Genomic DNA, 8,931 nt, shown 5'->3' on the forward strand with positions numbered 1-8,931 from the left:
GAGAAAATATATTGACCCTTTTGATCTTTACATGTGTATATTTATATCTATATATATACATATATATACATGTATATACATATTTGTGTGTTGCGTGTGTATATGAGTATGTGTGTGTGTGTGTGTGCGGGTGTGTGTATATGCTCTCGAGTGTGCACACATGTGCTTGAGTCATCAGAAGCACACACTGGAAATGTCAATACCGAGATGCTGGTGGCTTCAGTCGTCACAGGCCTTACTGGTCCCCCTCACTTGGCCTTGACTCCATAGACAGTTTGATAATGTCTCTGAAATACAGGGGGCTCATCTAGGCATCAGCAGCCGACATGCCTGGCATGGAACCCTTCTTACTCCTTGTTTCTAGCTCTTTCTGAGAATCTTTCTCCATTCTCCTAATGTCTTCCATTATCAGGCCAATCCACTTGTCAATCCAACAAAAGAGCTGGTGATGTAAGTTTATAAATATCCGTTTTCCTTGCTTCTGGATGAAGTTCTCTACTTTGCTCTGCAGCCCCCCACCACTTGAACTTGATGGTCACCAGCGCAGGCACACATCTTAGGACAGTCAGGGGTGTTTGCCAGCTCCTTTACTGGTACAGCTTGACTTTGATCCACAATGTCTATGTGGGCAATGTCAACAGTTTTCCGTGTGTGTGTGTGTGTGTGTGTGTGTGTGTGTGTTATTTAATATCTGTGAGTACACTGTAGTTATCTTCAGACACACCAGAAGAGGGCATCGAATCCCATTACAGATGGTTGTGAGCCACCATGTGGGTGCTGGGATTTGAACTCAGGACCTCTGGCAGAGCAGTCAGTGCCCTTAACCGCTGAGTCATCTCTCCAGCCCTTCCATGTGTTTTTATCTAAACCGTGAATGTTTTCTAATGTTCCCAAGTCAGGTTTGCGCCATGTTTTGATTTTGATAATGAAGTCATCTTTCATGGACTTTTTTTGTTACACTTGTTCTGCAGTAGGGGTAAACATTCCGACTTTCTCATGAAATACCAAAGAGGCCTCGGGAGCAATCATCCTCACGAACGCAGGAAACTTGCTCTTCAGGAGGTAGATTTTGTGTGTGTACCGTCCCTTCTCGCCATCATTTTCATAAGGTTCGTTCTTCAAGACTTCGATTCCTTCTCCACCACCAGTTTCATTCTTACTCCATTCTGTAACACAGTAAAGCTGTCCAACCTGATTCTGTTCAACTCTTGAACAGAACACGGCAAAACCACACAGAATTCCTTAATCAGCACCATCTTCTGGGAAGCCCTCACAGCTGCCGCTGCTAGCCGCCACCACAGGGCCTCCTACAATTCTCTTTTTAACCTTCCTCTTTCACATAGAACAAGTTTCATGAATATCTCAGAAAGGACACTTCAGGAGTGTATTGAATTAAGGTTTAGTTATTTTTAATGACTGAGAAAGAGTCAGAGAGGGAGAAGGAGAGGGAGAGGGAGGGAAGGAGGGAGGGAGGGAGGGAAAGAGAGAGAGAGAGAGAGAGAGAGAAAGAGAGAGAGAGAGAGAGATTCTGTGTGTCTATGTCTAGAGCTTCAAGCCAGCAAGTGATTTAAAAAACAAAAAAAAGGACAGAACAGAGAAGGAATCCAAGGTCATTTCAAGGTCATTCAGGGTCTTGAGGGCAATAGAAGAGGCTTAGGTTTTTATTCAAAGTGTGATGGGAAATGAAGAGAGGACATTAAACAGAGTCATCAGATGATGCCATGTTTTAATCTGAGTCTTAGTTCTTGTGTAAGCCCCTCTGGCTTCAGTGTGGAATAAAAGCTTTAAGTCAAGGATGAGGCAGAGAGACAAGCAAGTGAAATGCTCAATATTCTACATTGCGACAGTCTCATACTTCAGGTCAAATGCACTAGTAAAAAGTGTCTGAGCAGAGGGGTAGATTTTGAAATGTGGTTGATAACACTGGCTGAATAATGACAGGAGAAAAGAGGCCCTGAGTTTGGCCCACTCAGGTTTAGTTCGACGTGTATGAAAAGATGGGGAGAGCTAAAGAACGAGATTCTGCTAAAAACAACAGATCTACCTCAGGAGGGAGGACTTTTGGCCTTGGTGAGCTGCTACAGACTGATCTCCACCTCCTGAGTGTTCCAACCCTGACTTCCATGTCTAGTTGCTTCTGGCTGTTCATCTGATGCTGCCCCAACCCTGCTCAATACTGCTCTGGACAGGCCTCTGGTATTTCAGGATTGACATGCCCAGTACTCTGCAGGTCATTCTCTCTCATTCTCTCCCCCCACCTCTGTGTGTGTGTGTGTGTGTGTGTGTGTGTGTGTGTGTGTGATGTTTGTGTTTGATGTGTGTGTGTTGTGTATGTGGTGTATGTGTGCTGTGGTGTGTGTGTGTGTATGTGTGTGTGTGCTGTATGTATGTGGTGCTTGTGTGTGTGTAGGGTGTTTCTGTGTGATATGTGTGTGTGCGTGCACATGCATGAATGGAATCTCCTCTAAGTCTGCCATTTAACATGGGTGATGTGGGTTTTCTGACCAAAATAATGTGAGGTACTTGAGACCAAACCCAGGAGCCTTTCACATGCTAGTCTCATGCTCTACTGTTCCATCTTCTAAACTCCCTTTCCCTCTCTTCTCCTTTTTTTTCTGTCTCCCTTTTCCTTTCTTTTTTACAATACAGTTTTATTAAGAAGAACGCTCATTTATTTTAGCTCCGTGCTAATTTGTTTTAGTAGTAAGTCAAATGTATTACAATAAATTTAACTTAGCAACTGCTCATTGTTGCTGGGTATACTAATTAGTTTTACATGGCAGCCTCAAGATCTTCTTATAAACACTTGATTGTCTTCCTTCCCTCCCCCTCCTTCCCTTCGTTTTCTTCATTTTTTTTTCTTTTTCCGGAGCTGGGGACCGAACCCAGGGCCTTGCGCTTCCTAGGCAAGCGCTCTACCACTGAGCTAAATCCCCAACCCCGTTTTCTTCATTTTCTATTTCCTTCATCTCTCTTCTTCCTCTTCCTCTCCTACTTCTTCTTCCTCCTCCTCCTCCCCCATTTTACATTTTATTTTGAATCAGGGTCTTCAACTCATGGTCCTTCTTCAACCTCCCCAGTAGCTGTGCAGGAAACACAGCCTTAATCTAATGCATTTTGGCATAGCCACTTCCTTTTTTGACCATTTTCTACAGCAGGTCACAGAAGCAATACAACCTTACAACGTTTTAGCGCCATCTCCTGGAATAGCTAGGGCATGAATACCATACATGAAAGAGTGTCCTGAGTAAACGCTCCCTTTTTGATTTTTAAATTCAGTACCCTATGGCCCCAGGATCCAGTCCCATATACATACCCTGGTTCCTGAGGATACACATTAGCGAAGGCCGATGACTACTTCAGGGTACAATCTTTCCTTTCCCTCCAAAGCAGGGCCCACACCTCTGGATCTGATGACTAAGACAGATACAGAGCCAGAGCTACACAGAGAAACCCTCTCAAAAAAAAAAAAAAAAAAAAAAAAAAAAAAAAAAAAAAAAAACCCAAAACCAAAACAACAACAATAAAAACTGACCATACATAAACACAAAATAAATGTTTAAAAATATGCATTTTTTAAAAGTTGACAAGGTACTTGCCAAGGTTTGGCAGACCATGCCTGTAACCCCAGCATTTAACAGGCGGAACTGGGAGGGTCAGGAGTTCAAAATTATTCCTACCTACATATAGTGAGTTCTAGTCCACCCTGGGCTACGTTCAAAACAAAACAAAAGACAGGTATCACCGTGGCCTGGAAAGACTGGATATAGACTAGAATATATCCAGTTCAGCTTTCCTAATGCAATCCCCAATCACAATGGTGTGCTTCAAATTATTTTTTTAAGATTTTTATTTTTGTGGTTAGTTATGTGTATATGTATGTGAATGTCTAGGGAGGGGGATGTACATGTTGAGTGAGGACTTCCACAGAGACCAGAAGAGGATGTCAGATTCCCATGGAAATACAGGATTGGTTGGCAACCTGAGTTCAATCCCTGGGCTACACACACACACACACACACACACACACACACACACACACACACACTAAATAATGATTTACATCATTGAAAATTTTAAAAATTAAAATAAGACAAACAATAAATAAATAAATTTAACTTAAAAAATATGCTGACAGGTATGAAGCTGTGATCATTGGTTGCTGACTTATCCACATTGTACCTCTTTGGGAAGATATCTGCCCACAGTGGCAGTCTTCTGAGTAACAACATGCAGAGGAGGGCATCAATGTGCTTCTTTTCTACTCTTGACAATTTAACGGCAGAAAAGGGTAAAAGAGCTAGACATGTCACACATGTATGTAAACCCAATACTCTGGAGGATACAACAGGACTGCTATAAGTGCTAAGGCAGTGGGTGCTATATATTGAGACTGTCCCAAGAAAAATGAGTGGACTGGAAGGACGGCTCAGCAGTTAATTACTGGCTGTTCTCACAGAGGACCTAAGTTAGCCACCAATCCTGATCCAACAACCTCTTCCAGCTTCTGAGAGCTCCAGGAATGCACACAGTGCACATAAACATACAGACAAAACACTTAGACACAAAACATTCACATAAATTGTTTTTTAAAAAGTTTAAAAAGAAAGCGATTGTGGGTGAGGCTCTGAGTCTAGTATGGTCATCCTGCTTCTGCTTCTCAATTCTGGGATTATCCTGGCTAAACAAACAGAAACAGATTGTTAATTGAGTGTGGAAGCTAGGGCTGTAATCTCAACACTCGGACGACAAGCACAGGCAGGATTCCCTGAGTTTGTCTGAAGTTTGAAGCCAGCCTAGCTAAAGTGAGATCCTGTTGGGGGAAGAGGACCTGGAGTTTGCTCAGTGAAAGCACTGAGACCTAGGTTCTAGTCTCAATACCCACCTGGCAGCTCACAACTTTAGTTCTAGCCCCAGGGAATGCAAGACACAAGACATATGCATATAGGCAAAATGTGTGTGTGTGTGTGTGTGTGTGTGTGTGAGAGAGAGATGCTCTAGAGGGCCTTGGGTGGTTTCTATCCTGTTCTATCTGTTCCTTCGGAGACAGCATGCTTAACTCAGGGCTAAAAGTGTTTGTGTGGACCTTGTTATGTGCGTTCTAGGATCCAAACCACAGCCCTCAAGATTGTGGCAGAAGCAGTAAACTGATAAGCCATTCTCCAGTCGCCAACGTTTTGTCATTAAACGGTGGGTGGGGCAATGCCTGGATACTGGGGCACAAGCCTTTAATCCCAGCACTCAGGAAGCAGAGGCAGGAAGGTTTTTGTGAGTTCCAGGCCAGCCAGGTCTACATAAATCCAGTGGAAATATACAGGTTCCCTCCCTATCCCCTTTCTTTTCTTTTTTTTTTTTTTTTTTTTTTCGGAGCTGGGGACTGAACCCAGGGCCTTGAGCTTGCTAGGCAAGCGCTCTACCACTGAGCTAAATCCCCAACCCCCTCCCTATCCCTTCTTAAACAGGGTTTCTCTGTCTATCCCTGGCTGTCCTGGAACTTGCTCTATAGACCAGGCTTGTCTGGAGCTCAGAGATACGCATGGCATTGCCTTCCAAGAGTTGGGATTAAAAGTGCCTAACCTTGGGGTTGGGGATTTAGCTCAATGGTAGAGTGCTTGCCTAGCAAGCGCAAGGCCCTGGGTTCTGTCCCCAGCTCCGAAAAAAGAAAAAAGAAAAAAAAAAGTGCCTAATCAAAAAAAAAAAAAAAAAGGATGCCTACATTCTTGACGGGTTTTCCACTAGTGCCACCTGGTGGGCATTCATGAAATAATGCACCAAAAGAAAGTTGGCTGAGCCTGCTTCCTGGGACAGTTCTCTCAGTACCTCGGTCTACTTGCAGTCTAAGAAAATGGTTTTTGTTACTGAACTTGCGGATTATAGCCTGTGACCCCTACCTGGCTTGTGAGTCTGAGGACAGGTAAACTCGGCTCTAATTGAAGCTGAGTTTGCAACTTGGTGTTAAAGCTCAGAGGCCCCCAGGGGTTGGTGAGATGGCTCAGCGGTTAAGAGCACTAGACTGCTCTTCCTGAGGTCCTGAGTTCAAATCCCAGCAACCACATGGTGGCTCACAACCATCTGTACCGAGATCTGATGCCCTCCGAAGACAGCTACAGTGTACACGCATACATAAAATAAGTAAATTAAAAAAAAAAAAAAAAAAAAAAAGCTCAGAGGCCCCAGGTAACAGAGAAGCTGTAGGATTTTAAGTGTTTTGCCATTTCCCATAGGAAGCAGGGACCCTGAGCGGTGGAACAGTGAGCAGTGAGTTTGTGAAAGTAGCTCGCTCAGACTAAGAACACACTTGTTACTTAAACAACAACAACACAGTTATTCAGTTCCTTTCCCAATACTACCAGAGACATGCTTAACAAATTGGGACTGCCAGGCCATTATCTAAGACTGAAAAACAAACACGGGTACAAACCCCATCTTTCCTTGCAGCTGCAAAATCCCCTGCAGGTAAGCTATGTAAGTAAGTATAGACATTCTAAAACAGAGTAATTTCCTCCTTTCCAGACACAGAGACAAAAGGGCAGCTCTGATTTTAGTCACTTTCTACACTGAATGAATAGGCTTGACCAAGACGCACCCCCCAGATTCAACATACCACAGTAATAAGTAGCCTTTGCCTGTGGTGTAGGGAACATGATACCAACAATGAGTAACTCCACTGCTCGCTAGGGAAATTGTCCAACAGGACCCTCTGGTTCTTTTCTCTCATGAATGAGTCGGTGAAATTACCTACCTTTGATCCAACTTGGCTGTCTCCTCCCTTTCCAGTCCCAGTTCATTAAATGTCACACAAAAACTGCCAGGCATCAGGATGCTGGATCTGCAACATTAAGAAACTTTTCCCAGGAGACTGGACTAAGGGTTCCTGGAGAGCTTCAGTTCTACACTGCACAGCTGTCTGTATGAGGCTGTCTGACTATGAAGACTCGGTTTTTAACACAGGATTTCATATACCTCAGGTGGTCTAGAATTGTGATCTTCTTCCCTCCACCTTCTATAATACATTTCAAATCAGCATTAAAAAACATAACTCGGGTTCTGGATCAGCTGGTAGTGCTATCAAGTACAGTGAGGACCAAAGTTCAGATCCCTAGTATCTAGTCATGCTGGGTGCACAGCCGTAATCTCAGTGCTGGCAGGTGGAGGCAGGAGGGTGCCTGGTGTTTCCAGTTATGAACTCAGCTCTAGTAGATTTTTTAAAAAACGTATTTATTATGTATAAATACCCCCTAGCTGTCTTCAGACACACCAGAGGAGGGCATCAGATCTCAGTACAGATGGTTGTGAGCCACCATGTATTTGCTGGGATTTGAACTCAGGACCTCTGAAAGAGCAGCCAATGCTCTTTTTTTTTTTTTAAAGATTTATTTTATTTATTATATATATAAGTACACTGTAGCTGTCTTCAGATACACCAGAAGAGGGCATCGGATCTCCTTACAGATGGTTGTGAGCCACCATGTGGTTGCTGGGAATTGAACTCATGACCTCTGGAAGAGCAGTCGGGTGCTCTTAACTGCTGAGCCATCTCTCTAGCCCGCAGCCAATGCTCTTAACCACTGAGTCATCTCTCCAGCCCATAGTAAGAGATCTTGTTTCAAACATGAAAGGTGCACACATCAAGCACACAGAAACAGGAGAACTCGTCCTCCATTACCAGCCTTTGCAGGAAGCAGAAAACTTATCTACTGGATTAGAGGCATTGGCTGCTAGACCATCAAACTAACTTAAAGAGTAAACAATGTGAGCTGGAGAGTTAAGAGCACTGGCTGCTTTCCTTGTCCAGAGGAAGAAAACACCAGTGCACACAAACTAAGAATAAATACATCATTAAAAAAAGAAAGCAAGCAAACATTGCCTGACAGGGTGGCATAATCCTTTAATCCCACCACTCAGTAGGCACAGGAAGGTGGGTCTGAGTTCAAGGCCAGCCTGGTGTACAGAATGAGCTCCAGGACTGTGAGGGCTATAGAGAAACCCCCGTTTTGAAGTGAAAAAAGCAAATGGGAATCAGAAAAACAGACTTTATTTGAGTTATACCCTTTACACCTCCACTCAGCTGCAGAAGTTGTTTTTAAGTGGTTTGGTGGTCAATTGGATGAGAATGGCTCTCATGGGCTCATATATTTGCTTGAATGTTTTTGGCAGTTGGTAGAAGTGTGAGAAGGATTAGGTGTGGGCTTGTTGGAGGCGTGTCACTGGGACTGGATTTTGGAATTCAAAAGCCCACCCAGCTTTCTCTACCTCGATTGCTGTCTCAACCTTGAAGCTCTGTTACTGATTCCGCTTCATGCCTGCTATCACACTCCCCACCCTAATGGTTATTAACTGCTAAAGCAAGGCCTCAATTAAATGCTCTCTTTTACAAGTTTCTCTGGTCATCGTGCAGAAAAGTAACTAAGACTGAACTTTGCAGGACAGATTGATCGGTGTTTTAAGATCACTTGGTTCATAGGTGTTTCGTTAACAGATCCACCTTCCTACTTCCATATTCAGTGGTGGTAGCCTTGTAGAACAAAACGCGGGCGTGTTGGTGCAATTTGTCCTAGTTGGTTTGTCAATTTCACAAACCTAGACTTTTCTGGGAAGAAAATCTTAATGCCTCTGTGATGGTTTAAGAATGGCCTTTGAATGCTTGGTTCCCAGTAGGTCAATAAAGGTTAGGACATGTGGTCTTGTTGGAGGTGGTAGGCTTTGAGGTTTCAAAAGCCCAGGCTAGGGTGTTTTTCTGTCCACTGTCTACCTGCAAACACCATGCCTGTTGTAATAATGAACTAACCCTCTGAAACTATAAGCAAGCTCCTAACTAAATGCTTTATCAGAGTCGCCTTTGATCAAGGTGTGTCTTCACAGCAACAGAATAACTAAGGCAACCTCCATAATGTGTGTGGGATGATGTCATACTGGTGAAGGCAGAAACAA

The 8,931-nt window shown here is 43.6% G+C and overlaps 1 pseudogene; it reads right to left on the reverse strand.

Moving 5' to 3' along the window:
- Nucleotides 1–307: 307 nt before the first annotated feature.
- Nucleotides 308–1,256, reverse strand: Pitpnb-ps1 (phosphatidylinositol transfer protein, beta, pseudogene 1; annotated as a pseudogene).
- Between the last annotated feature and the right edge of the window lie 7,675 nt (nt 1,257–8,931).

This window comes from Rattus norvegicus, chromosome 4 (genome assembly GCF_036323735.1).
Source record: "Rattus norvegicus strain BN/NHsdMcwi chromosome 4, GRCr8, whole genome shotgun sequence".
NCBI lineage: Eukaryota > Metazoa > Chordata > Mammalia > Rodentia > Muridae > Rattus > Rattus norvegicus.